At 39.4% G+C, this 13,153-nt stretch overlaps 1 protein-coding gene and 1 long non-coding RNA gene across 5 annotated transcripts in view; both read right to left on the reverse strand.

Annotated features, from left to right (window-relative positions):
• The window catches only part of LOC309846294 (spermatogenesis-associated protein 31D3-like), a 45,638-nt gene that overhangs the window by 24,186 nt on the left and 8,299 nt on the right, over positions 1-13,153 (reverse strand). The window lies entirely within an intron of this gene.
• On the reverse strand, positions 508-5,588 carry LOC309846389. Of its 4 annotated transcripts, none has more exons than XR_014301891.1 (4): positions 5,089-5,588; positions 4,182-4,299; positions 2,328-2,535; positions 508-1,226 (listed from the first exon to the last, which is right to left on the reverse strand). It is a non-coding gene; the product is annotated as an uncharacterized lncRNA (long non-coding RNA). The 4 variants fall into 4 exon arrangements; XR_014301892.1 differs by having other exon boundaries at positions 4,481-5,588; XR_014301893.1 differs by having other exon boundaries at positions 509-1,226; positions 4,182-5,588.

The raw sequence follows: 13,153 nt of genomic DNA on the forward strand, positions 1-13,153 counted from the left end.
TTGAGAATCAGCTATTAGGCCAGAGTCAATGTCCTTCTTCTCTGCCTTCTGGAAAGTCTGTGCCTCATCCAATCCCCACCTTTATGCATCAAGTTTGCCAGGTCCTTTGGGCCACCAGGGGTGACCCTGACAAAAAATACTGTGTTTAGCAATTTGACTCTTCTACTCAGGCAGAACATGCTTCTCCAGCAATTCTTGGGAGAAAAATTTTCTCTAAAGAAATCATTCAGTCCTTGTTGAGAAAACTTCACAATTTTCATGACAATATATCCTCTGATGAGAACAACCTTCAGCACAACCAAGAATATTAATCCTCCTCAATAAGTGTTTTTTTTCTAATAGAGAGTGGTGTTCTCTGAGTACTGCACTGGCTGGGCTTGCAATCAGGGAAAGGAAGCAGTGCATTCAACTCTTAGTAGTTAATGCTTTTGGCTTCTACAAGTACACCAGTCCCTTGTAGAAAGCCAGACAGTGGCCTTCTCAGTTTTATCCTGGAGTCCCTTATTTGATCCTGCTTTGATATCCTGTATTTAAAACCTTTACTTTTTTTTTTTTTTTTTTAAATAAGAAATATAACGTGCTTACTCTGAAACCTTCAGGCCTTTACAAATAGTGAGAAAAACCCTTAAAGACTAGAACTTGATTTACACTCTCTTTCACCTTCTCCCAAACTATTTGTCAGGTAGGATACTATGTCAGCTAGGCCTCACCTCCTGGAGGTTACTCAGGCCCAATGATACGATTTCAACAGATGAATATACGGGATAGTCTTTGAGCATGAAGACAGTGCCCTCAGGGATGTTGCCAGGGACATTGTCCTCCTATATGATGCACCTTCCCAGACATGCAACATTTTACCCCAAGGTTACAGTAATTGAGGTGTACATTAATTATCTATTGCTGTGTAATGGATATTCCAAAATTTAGTGGGTTAAAAAAATACATACTTATTATCTTATGGCTATTGTGGGTCAGAAATTTGGGTGAGGCCTACCTGGATCCTGGATTCTCTGCTTCAAGGCTGCAATTAAGGTGTCAGCTGAGGCTACTACATTCTCATCTAGAGGCTTGACTGGGGAAGGACCAACTCCTGTACTCATTCACATAGTTGCTGGCAGGATACAGTTCGTCAAAGTCTATTGGAATGAGATCTTTAGTACCTTGCTGGCTCTTGGCTGGGGCTGGCTGGTTCCTTATCAAGTGGGCTTCTCCAGCATGGCAGCTTACTTCATCAAAGCAAGGAGAGAGTTTGCAAACAAGATAGAAGTTACAATGTTTTGGAAACCAGTAATGGAAATGATATCCTATAACCTTTCCTTTATTCTATCACTCAGAGGCAAATCACTAAGTCCAGCCTATGCTTAAGGGGAGGTGTAATTACACAAGTGTGTGAACATCAGAAGTAAGGATGATTGGAGTCTTCTCAGAAGTCTTCCTAATGCAAGGGTTTCTTTTTGGACACTTTCCTCAGTTTGCTGGTGCAAAAGTCTCCAAACATGCCAAGTTGGATCTTTGTCCTCATTCATGTCCAAGTCATCAAGGTCAAAATTGCTTAATGGCTAAATGAAGTGGCACCTGGGAAGTAACCATCAAAGAGACTGGAGCATCCGAAGAAGGAAGGAAAGATGACATAGAGAGGTAAAGGTAGTTTGGGTTTATCCTGAATGGTTAAGTAAAATAAACCCTGAGAACCACCTGACTTACCAGTATTCAAACTGGGGGCAGGGGCAGGCAGGGTGTAATATGACTCATCCAGCTCTACCGCAGTCTCTCTATTTTGACCTAGCTCCAGACCACAGGTGTGTAGAAGTAACCTTCAGCTTCTGTAGACCTAGCTAACGTTATACAGGAAGGAACCTATAGGTTGCAAGGTTTAATTTCTGTTCTTGTTAATATATTTAATATAGTGCTATCATTTCAAATTTAATTCTCGTAGTTTGAACATCAGAGAGAATGTGTCACTCAACTGTTGGAAAAGGCAGTACTAGGGATCTTAGAGCACATACTCCCATTTTGGGATATTTTCCACATACCTATGCCTTGAAGGCTCCGATGCCTGGGAAGTCTGCCACACTCAGGCACCCCTGTTCTTTCTGTGATCCCGGGAATCCTGAGACCCACTGCCCCAGCGAGGATTCTGCCTGCTTTGGCACCTAGGAGTCCTTCAGGCAAGGACATCCCTCACAGGAGCTGCCTTCTAAAAGTTCTGATTCTGTGCTCTGCTACTCTATCACTAGCCTGTAGCCAGCTGATGGAGGCTCCCTCCCCTCCCCCCATGGCTTATCTTCCCATATATCGCCTCGGATTCCCTCCTTTCCATCTCCTACCTGGCAGAACACGGTCACTTTTCTATCTGATGAGTTGCAGGTATTCTTTTCTTTGAACTCCCCTTGATTTCACAGGTGTTCAGAATGATTTTTATAGCTATCTAGCTGAATTCCTGCCACCAGACAAAATTAAGGTCTCTCACTGCTCTGCTTTCTTGGGCTGCAATCTCAATGCAGATTTCTTAATCCCCTCTCATAGAAGGGCAACCTGAAGGACAGAGAACATAATATATATTTAGAGGGCTAGCATGAAAGAGGGAGACAGTGATGGAGAACCCCCTTATACTGCGAGGAATTATTTAGATGTAAAAGACAGGAAATATAACTTACCTGACTTAAAAATGAGAATCTATTGACTTAGGTACTTGAAAAAGTCTGGGAATAAAGCTGGCCTAAAGTACAAGGTTTCATGCTGGGGCTCAATTGATGCCTTCAAGATTCACTTTCTATCTACTTCTTGGCATTCTGGACTGACTTTCTGTCCATATTTTGTAGCTTTAAGTGTATCTTCCAAACTTTAAGTGTAGCTACAAGTGGTTGTGTCTCTCAGTAGTCCCTGCAGAAAATCCCACTGTGCCTTACTGGCTCCAGTTTTGTCACATGCCTATCCCTGACCAATCACTGTTGTCAAAAGCATAATATCATCTTTTGGCCAATACTGATTTATAGATGCATTCTCAAAAGAGGAGTGTTAGGGAAAGACAACTCTACCTGCCCATAGACTAAGACTGAGAATGTGGTTAGTTCCCTAGAGATCAATAAAGAGACTGTTTCCAGAAGGTGATTGAATGCTAGGTATCAAAAATAAAACAGATGTCTACTCCAGACCACTTTCTCTGCCTCATTTATGCTTTCTTGTCCAGAGTTATGCCATGACTAAAGCTTGGGGTTGCAGGAAATGCTGATTCCGGAAGGTGGGATGGGCTGGGGTCAAGGAGAAGAACCTGAAGGAGGAGGAATCAGTCAGAGTCCCCCACACCCATGTGGATAGACCGTCCAATAATCTGGTCTCTCACTGTTCACCCCTTCTCATCCTTGAACCCTTTACTTCCATTCCAGTTTAGTTATGGCCATGTCCTAGAACTTATCACCAGGAACACTTCTGCCATCTGAAAAGACAGTCTGACATTCCACCAAGTTCATCCTTTCAGCTTATGCCCTCAGTACGCCAATTCTTCAACTTAGGAACTACAAGGCACTGTACACATCTCCCTATCCATCTAGACTGGTTTGTCTCATTTCCTCACTCTCCAAGGAAAACTTCATTGTTCGTCACTTAATTCCAAACCTAAAGAACTCTATTTTTTCTTTAAATTTTTATTCATTTTTTAAATTTTTCAGTGTTACAAAATTCTTTGTTTATGCACCACACCCAGTGCTCCATGCAATACGTGCCCTCCATAATACCCACCACCAGCCTCACCCAACCTCCCACCGCCTTCCCCTCCAAAACCCTCTGTTAGTTCCTCAGAGTCCACAGTGTCTCATGGTTTGTCTCCCCCTCCAATTCCCCCAGCTCCCTGCTCCTCTCCATCTAAGAGCTCTACTTCTGACAGCTTTTCATTCGCCTTTCATCTGTCAGGCCAGGCAAAAGGCAGTTGTGTCTTTTTTAGACCTGTATTCTAATAAAGGGGTGATTCATGTAGGATAAAATCAACACAAGTAATTGTGTTGATGCCACCATAAATGTTGTATAGTATTAGCTTCAACAATCCGTGAAAACAACCCATTAGTTCCTTCAGTGTTTAATGTACACTAGGCATTCTTCGAAGCATTAGGGGCACACCAGTGAAGGAAACAAAGCTCCCTGTCTTGGCCGACCTCATATGATTGTTCTTTAGTCAATTCTCTTACCTAAGCGTTCAAAATGATTTCACTTTTCTAGAATTTCTCGTCACCTCATTCGTTGAGCGGATGTGCTGGACCACGGCAGGGGAATAAAAGGTCACCAGAACTTTTCATCATCAAAAGACTTCAAAAGAGTAACAATATCAACACGTGAACATCTATCCCTCTTTTCTCTTTCCTTCCTATTATACTGAAAGGTTTTCCTCGGGGATCTGTCCTTGCTTCCCAAATTACAGCACTTTTTTCCACTGCTTGAATATTTGGCTTTATCGTCTACTTTTCTCAAAAACTGAGAACATATTTACCTCAATACAGTCTGGCACGCCAGCAGAGTTCAGAAACTCCCAGACAGAAGAGCCAGTAGCAGAAGGGATTTCTAAGGAGAGGTTCTGACCAGCCTGCTCTGGGGGCGGAGCCACGCACAGGGCAAGTCGCACCTGGGGGTGTGGCTACGTACAGGCTACGTACGCCACACCCTGCGGCGGTTCGCGTCCTGAAGGGGACTGCATCCAGGGGCGGGCTTCCTCTCGGGAAAGCCACACCCAGTGGCGGTATTACCCCAGGGTGAGCCACGCTCAGGGACGGGACACGTCCAGGTAGGCGCAGGGCAATGTGGAGGTCGAGCCACACTTGGCGTGGTGACTATATCCAGGGCAAACCGTGCCAGCGCGGGATAACGTTCAGGGCAACGCATACGCGGGGGCGGACCATGTCCAGAGTGAGCCCATCTAGGTGCGGGGCTGAGGAGGCTGTGGTGTTTGGCTTTTTCATGGCGGCGGTGCTGTACCGTCTGACTGTTAAGCATTTCACCTCGGTCTTCTGGATCCTGTCTCCATCACTTCTGAAAATCGAGTTTTGATTTGCCCCAAAGTCAGATTTTGACGGAGAACTTCTGGGTGTCCGAACGACCTACCCTTCTGCCCAGAAGGACCCTTCCCACAGTTGGCCTTTTCCATCCTGGCTGTTGGCTCTAGAGGCCGCTCCATGCCTAACGGTCTCCGAGAACGTGCCTCAGCGAGCCACGCGAGCGCCCTTTGCGGAGGTCACTGGATGGAACTTGCTGAGGTGATCCTAGTAATGAATAGGGCGGCCGTATGGACCCCTGTTAAGACTTCACCTTGTACCAGCTGCCTGCCCTTGTACAAGAAGCCTGGCTCAGATCTCATCTATTGTTTGCAGAGATAATAATATCTGACAGGGGTGGCCCTGGGACGTGGAATGAAGTGAAACATTTAGAGTCGTGTTAAGGGTTGATGTTACTGAAGGGTTTGGGGCGCCTGTGGTGACCTCGTGGACTTCCGGCCCCCGGAGAGCCTAGTGCCTTGCAAGTGCCTGCACTGGTCGGGACAGTGAGACGTCAAGATGTGAGTTCAGACACTCAATTAACAGTCATCATTTCTGATTCGCTGCAGAACCCGGAACTGGAAGGAGGTTCGCAGTTCGCCAGTTTTCAAACAAGCCAACAAGAGCTTCAACCACGGGGACCTAGCGGTGAGTTCAGTAGGAATGGTTTGTGGGAGCCTCAGGTATAGGTCATCGAGGCATTATGGACAGGCTAGAGGCAGAGCCCTTTGTCACGCCTTGCCTGAACCAGGATAGCAGGACGCGCACCTCTCCAGCAGGCGGGACTACGAGTCTTTGATTAGAAACACTCAGGTAATTGTCTTACATTGCGGGCATTGATGCATTCATGCCACTTTGTGTCCTGGTTCTGTGTTAGGAAGTGTCACCATGATTATCATTGTAAGAGGTGGAAGAGAATCCCAATTGTGACTAATTCTACTATTAGAAAGTATTAAATGTGAATTTGAAAGATAGGTGAAGCTAAAATAAACCTCGTAGATTCCCACCTTCAAAACAATTACTGTTAACTTTCTGGTGCATCTTCTTTGAGATTTTATTATGTCTACTTTAAAAAAAATTAATATATTTATTTGACAGAGATCACAAGCAGGCAGAGAGCAGGCAGAGAGAGAGAGCAATGGAAGCAGGCTCCCTGCTAAGCAGAGAGCTGGACGTGGGGCTCCGTCCCAGGACCCTGGGATCATGACCCAAGGGGAAGGCAGAAGCGTTAACCCACTGAGCCATCCAGGTGCCCCACTATGTCTACTTTTAATACTGCTTAAATAATATATATTTTAACTGAAAAACACTATCATTAGCATTTTTAAGTCATTATAAACTTTCATAACGTTTTTATGATAACATTCTTTTAAGTGCTAGAATATTCAACTGCTTTTTGTTGACATTTTGTTAGTTTCTAACTTCTGAAATTTTACTATTTTGGCTTGCCATGTTTGGTCATAATTGTACTTATTTATAAACCCTCCTGTTCCAAACAGCGTCAAGCTTTTCCTATGTCCGAGTAACCCTGGATTCTGCCCTAGGCCAAATGCTTTTTTCTTTCTCCTGCTTCCTTAGATGAGCTGTGTCCTCATGTGGTTAGCTGATTCAGCAGTAGACTGTCCTCTGAGTGTCAAGCCAGTGAAACCAAATGCTTGCTGAACCTCCTTTATCAGATCTTACAGACTGAACCTGTTGTCTTCCTTTATCTCTAACCTTCCCTTCCCCATACAGTTCCAGTTTCAGTAGCACCTGAAAATCCAAGCAAGAAACACAAGAGCCACTTTACATTCTTCTCTATTGTAGCTAGTCAGTTACTTCGTGGAGAAGCTGGAAAAATATGTTGCGCAGAGAAATCCTAGAACTCTCACAGTATAGTACGTTCCCCAAAGAGATTATAAGATCCTTCAGGTCATGAGCTATATTTTGGTAATTAATTTTAGTTATATTAGTAATAGATGTTCCCATTCTCCTGAGTCAAAACTCTCATTAAATACCCCATTAAATACCCCATTCCAAAACAAAGTGTCTCATTCCACATCAATCAATTAATTAATTTCTGTGCTACTTATATCAATACAGACTATTGGTTTCTAGTTGATTCAATTCAGTCTGCTACTGTTCATTTATTTTGGTGCCCAAATTGTCAGTTTTAGCTGATTACCTCAGTCTGACTGTTGTATTCTTTTGATTTATCTCAAGCATTTTTTACTTTCTGACACAAAAGATGTTTCAAGCTGATTGTATACTTTTCCTTGCATAATCCTTCAGTTCTTGATTTCTTTAATGGAAAATGGTATTCAGAAGCCAACGTCAGTTTGCTAGATGTGTTCATTATTATTAGGATGTTGCTGTTTGTTGACTGTCTCAATAAATAGAGTTAAGGAATATGTATATATATGCAGACACACACACTTTCACACATTTAAATACTAATTTATTTTTCTCATCTCTACATGTGTTGAAAGTTGTGAGTTCACACCAATACTCTAGTTATAATCTAACACCACAGGGTTCATCCTAGTTTTCTCCCTTTCCAGTTTTGCAACTTCTTTCTCCAGCCATATTGGCTGGAGCTTTATTAAATTTTTAAAAATCTTTTCAGAGAACTAGCTTTTGGTTTAGTTGATTTTTCTCCACTTTTTTTGTTATGTGTTTTCTATTTCGTGGATTTCTTCTCTGGCTTTTATTATTTCTTTCTTTCTTCTTTTTTTTTTTTTTAACCTACTTTGGGTTTAATTTGCACTTCTTTTTTGTAGTTGCTTAAGATAGAACCGCAGGTCACTGGTTTGAGACTTCTCTTATAAAGACATCTAGTGCTATGAATTTTTCTCTTAATACTGCTTTAAGTACATCTTGGAAATTTCAGTGTGTTATGTTTTGTTTTCATTCTGTTCAAAGTATTTTTAATTTCCCTTTTGATTTATTCTTTGGTCCATGGGTTATTTAGAAGTTTTTATTTAATTTCCAAATATTTGGTGGATTTTTCACAGATTTTTCTGATACTGATTTAAAAAAATTCCCTGTGGTAGAAGTACATACTTTTTCCAATTTGAAGAGTTTAAATTTATTTGGTAATGTGTGTGTGTGTGTGTGTGTGTGTGTGTGTGATTTATTTATGTCTCCATACAGAACGTGTTTTGTCTTGGTTAATCTTGTACATTTTTCTCTTGTGTGGAGTATTGTATGAACGTTAATTATGTCAAATTGATTGACAGTGTGTTCAAGTATTCTATGTCCAAACTGATTTTTTGTTTGTCTTTTCAGTCACTTACTTAGAGAAGGCTATTGAAATCTTTGACTGTAATTGTGGATTTATCTATTTCTCCTTGAAGTGGTGTTTCTTTCTTTATATATTTTGAAACCTTGTTATTAAGTATGTCAGTTTTCAGACTATTCTTTGTTGTGTGTGGGTGAAGTCTGTTTTTTAGCTTAGTGCTCAGGTAGTGGTTTGTCAGAGATTTTCTTAAATGACTGGGGAGAAAAGAAAAAAAGAGGAAAGAAAAGACTCTAGATCTTTGCAGATTGGCTGTGTGCTGGAGCACTCCCTTCTTGTTTTTGCTGAGCCTAAAGATTAGCTACTGGTGAAAGAGTAGTGTTCTCTCAGGTCTTTTCAGTACATTGTCCTATCGTGTATATGTCTGTGGCTTCTAGATTCTCTGGTGTATGGGAGAACTTTTCAAAGCCTCCTGGAGTCCTAGTCTACTGTTTTGCATCACTCTTCTCTTCCCAGCTTTGTTTTGATTAGGATCATTTATCTTTTTGTTTTTTTTTTTTAAACAAATTTAGAGTGTTTCTTAATATTTGAAGTGTGTTAGTTTTGATTTTTTTTTTTTAAAGAGAGGAGGAGAGAGGTGGAGGAAGGGGCAGAGGGAGAGGGAGAGAGAGAATCTTAAGCAGGCTCCCAGCCCAGTGCAGAGCCTGATGCAGGGTTTGATCCTGCAGTCCTGAGACCATGACCCTATCTGAAATTAAGAGTTGGACACCCAACTGACTGATCCCCAGGCACCCCAAGTTTCTGTCTTTTAGTGAATGTTTAAACTGGTGGTAGGTGGAATAGTGGCCCCCAAGAGATGATCATGTCCTAATCCCTGGAACCTATGAATATGTTACCTTATATGATATAAGGTAATTAAGTTTTCAGATGGAATTAAGATTGTTTATCAGCTGTCTTAAAATGGGTATATCTTGGAATGCCATGTGGGTCCAGTGTGAGTCCTTAATATCTGAGAACTTTTCCCAGCAGAAATCAGGTTGATTTGAAGACAGGAGGAGAGGCAAGAGAAATTCAAAATTTGAGAGTCTTTGATCCTCTATTGCCGGCTTTGGAAATGGGGGAAGGCAACCATGAGCTAAAGCTTTCAGGTAATTATTAGAAGCAATAACAGCCCTCAGCTGATAGAAAAGAAATAGTCTTTTTTTTTTTTCCTGCAATTGTAGGAGTCTTAATTCTTTAAACAACTTGAATTAGCAAGGAAACAGTTTCAGAGAGTCTCCAGGAAGGAATAATACATCGTGCAGATCTCGGTTTTAGCCTGATGAGACTTGTACCAGACTTCTGTTGTTCATAACTGTAAGAGAATTAATTTGTATTGTTTCAAGACACTAAGTTTGTGGTAATTTGTTATGGCAGCAATAGAAAACTAATGTAGGCTGTTTATGTATAATGTGATTATTGATTTAGTTGGGTTTGAATCTTTTTTTTTTTTTTTTTGGTATTCATTTGTTCTTTGTTCTTTGTGTCATTTGTAATTCTTTCATATATTTCATTCCTTATTTGTATTGAATATTTTGTTTATCATTTATTATTTGGTCTTATTAGCTCTGTGTTTTTTTGTGGTAAATTTATGGTTCATCATATGTATCTTTAACATATAATAGTCTATCTTAAATAATATGCCACTTCATATAGTGTCTGTCTTTTTTTTATTGTTTCTCTTTTACTTGTTTTATTCTGTTGACTATATTTGTTTAAATGTATGTCTCTCTATATTTGCCAGAAATACTTGGATACAAGTGGGTAGAAATCTAACCCAAAGTAGCTTAAATTAAAAAAAATTAATACTGATATGAATATTTGCTAATTCCTGAACCAAAAATGTGGTCATAGGGATAGAGGTATTGATGGGCCAGACAAGGTTGTGGACCCACCTCTATGATCAGAATGGCATTGGGTTGATTGCTCCATGAGATAACACGAAGTGAGAATATAGTATTTGAAAGATCAAGTGAATGGATGGAAAGGTATGCTTGACAGAAGAGAAGCACTAGACTTATCATTTTTCAATATATTCCCAAAATAGAATGCAAGCTACTTTAGGTCAGTTTTATTTTAAATTATTTCTTTTAATTATTTTTAAAAATGTAAGTAATGTGTGATTAAATTATCTAAATTAAAAAATTGAAACAGTATTTAAAGAAAATAAAAAAAAATTAAAACAGTATCCATAAGCTTAAAGACTCCTACAGATCACCCATTCCTAGGAGGTAAGCACTATCACTGTCATCAGGCTGGTATACATTCTGTGCTATGCATAGACCTAAAATATGAATAGTTGTTTATTTCACTTAAAAAGGTGTCATATTATGGACATTGCTCAGGAGCATTTTTTTTAATTCAACAGATATCTTGTCAATCTACATATAATAGTGCATGTAGATTTACCTCATTCCTTTTAACTGCTGCATAGTATTTCTTTAAATGGATAATCAACGGTTTATTTTTTTGTATTGCTGCACATTTGTTTCCTATTTTTCATTATTATAAACAATGCTCCCATGAACACCTTTGTATATGCTTCCGTGTGAATGTTTTCAAGTTATTCTCTAGAGTATATACCTAGAAATGTAATTTCTGGGTCAAACTCTTTAGTTATCAAATTGTATTTGTTTACTTAAAATTTTTAATGGATAAACTTTTGAATAGGAAGTAATGCACATGGTAAAAAAATATTAAAAAGTTTTGTAATGAAAAATAGTCTCTTTTAGTTTGGGAGAGTTCCTCAGCTGATGCTTGATGGCCATAAATTCTTAATATTAGTAACTATTAATTTTATAGCATATCTTTCAGTTTGGATTTGTTTGATGTTCCCATATATTTAGTTTCAGACTTTAAGCCTTTGGTAGGGGTAGCACACAAGTAAGGCTAATTTCTGATTTTGTCCTATCAACATATCAATATTTATCAATATCAATCCTACTACTCATAATGCTCAGTTTAATCACTGATTAAGGTGTTGTGTGCCAGACTTTTATACTTTTTTCTTTGTGATTACTATTTTGTGGTGGGTTCTTTGAAGTTATGTATATGTCTTTTTATTCATCAAACTTTTCATTCTTTATTCATTTCTATTCATATGGGCTCATGGTTTTCTATCTTATTTAGAGGATTATAGTCTGTTATTATCAATATTTATTTTGATGTTCCTATTGTCACAGGATTAGATAGTGGAAACCCCTAAGATTAACTTCTGGGTACTTTTGACATATCTCTATCATTCTTTGAACATTTTTTTATTTTCTTATTTAGCACCATATGTCAAGACCATCTGGTATTTTCCCGGCACCAGTCCTAGAATCAGCCATTTCTCTAAGATATCCTGGTTCTGTTTGCTGGAGTACAGTATTGAGAAGCCAATATATGGGTGCTAAGAGTGCTAAGTGTGTTCATTGTTACTGGAGTATTATTACCCCCATGCCTTCTCGGTGTATACACACACACACACACACATAATATACATCTATATTTATCCTATATCTATATACATTAAAAACTATGAGTTTACACTAATATCTCCACTTCCAGTCAAACCCAAACTTCAGGGTTAATTTTAGTTTTTTCCCTTCCATATCTGTAATCCCCTTCTCCAATAGTGAGAAATCTGTCTGCCATTATTATTATTATTTTAATTACAGGGTAATTGACATTTAACAAGGCTCCTATTATTCTTAAAAGAGGAAACTCTAGTGATATTTGGTAGACCAATATTAGTTTTTCCTGTCTCTGACTTGGGTTGTTCCAAGGGCAGTAATCATGAAAGCATATATGATTGAGTTTTATTTGATAGTTTAATCTACATATATCCTTTTGAAAAATGTCAAATGCAGTTAAAACTCTAATTTCATATTTGTAGGTATTTATACTACTGTGTTATCATTGTCAGGAGAAGCAAAATCTTAATTTGACATCTCAGGAGGTAATCATAGTTACACTTCAAATGAGGGAAATGAATTATTTGATATGAAACTGTCTTTTTTTTTTTTAAGATTTCATTTATTTATGTGACAGAGAGAGAGATCACAAGCAGAGAGGTAGGCAGAGAGAGAGGGAGAGGCAGACTCCCCGAGGAGCAGAGATCCCCATGCGGGGCTTAATCCCAGGACCCTGAGATCATGACCTGAGCTGAAGGCAGAGGCTTAACCCATTGAGCCACCCAGGTGCCCCAGAAACTATTTATTTGACAGACTGAGATCACAAGTAGGCAGTAAGGCAGGCAGAGAGAGAGAGAGGGAGGAAGCAGACTCCATGTAGAGCAGAAAGCCCGATTCGGGGCTCAATCCCAAGACCCTGGAATCATGACCTGAGCCGAAGGCAGAGGCTTTAACCCACTGAGCCACCCAGACGCCCCCCTGTTTATATCTTTAAATACGATGCATTGTGCTGATCAGACGCCCCCCTGTTTATATCTTTAAATACGATGCATTGTGCTGATCAGGCTAGACTTCTCTGCACTCCAGTGTTGAGTATTGAAAGGTTACTTCTATATTTACATTAGATATCAAAAAGGAAGCTTAAACTTAACATATACAAAATAAAACCCTTGTTTTTGTTACATAACATCTGGTATATATATTTTTTTTCTTTTGAGATTTTTGTTATTTGTCAGAGAGAGGGATAGAGCATATCAGGGGGAATGGCAGACAGAGGTTTGATCAACTGCCACACTGTTTTCCAAAATAGCTGTACCATTTTTCATTCCCACCAACATTTGTATTCTTTTTGATTTTAACCATCATTGTAGGTGTGAAGTTTTAGTAAATATTGATTTTGATTTGCATTTTCCTGATGGTTAATGATATTGAGCAGTTTTCATCTAATTTTTTATTTTTAATGGCATTTTGGGAAAGAGGGGAGT

The sequence above is a fragment of the Mustela nivalis genome, assembly GCF_964662115.1.
Source record: "Mustela nivalis genome assembly, chromosome: 13".
NCBI lineage: Eukaryota > Metazoa > Chordata > Mammalia > Carnivora > Mustelidae > Mustela > Mustela nivalis.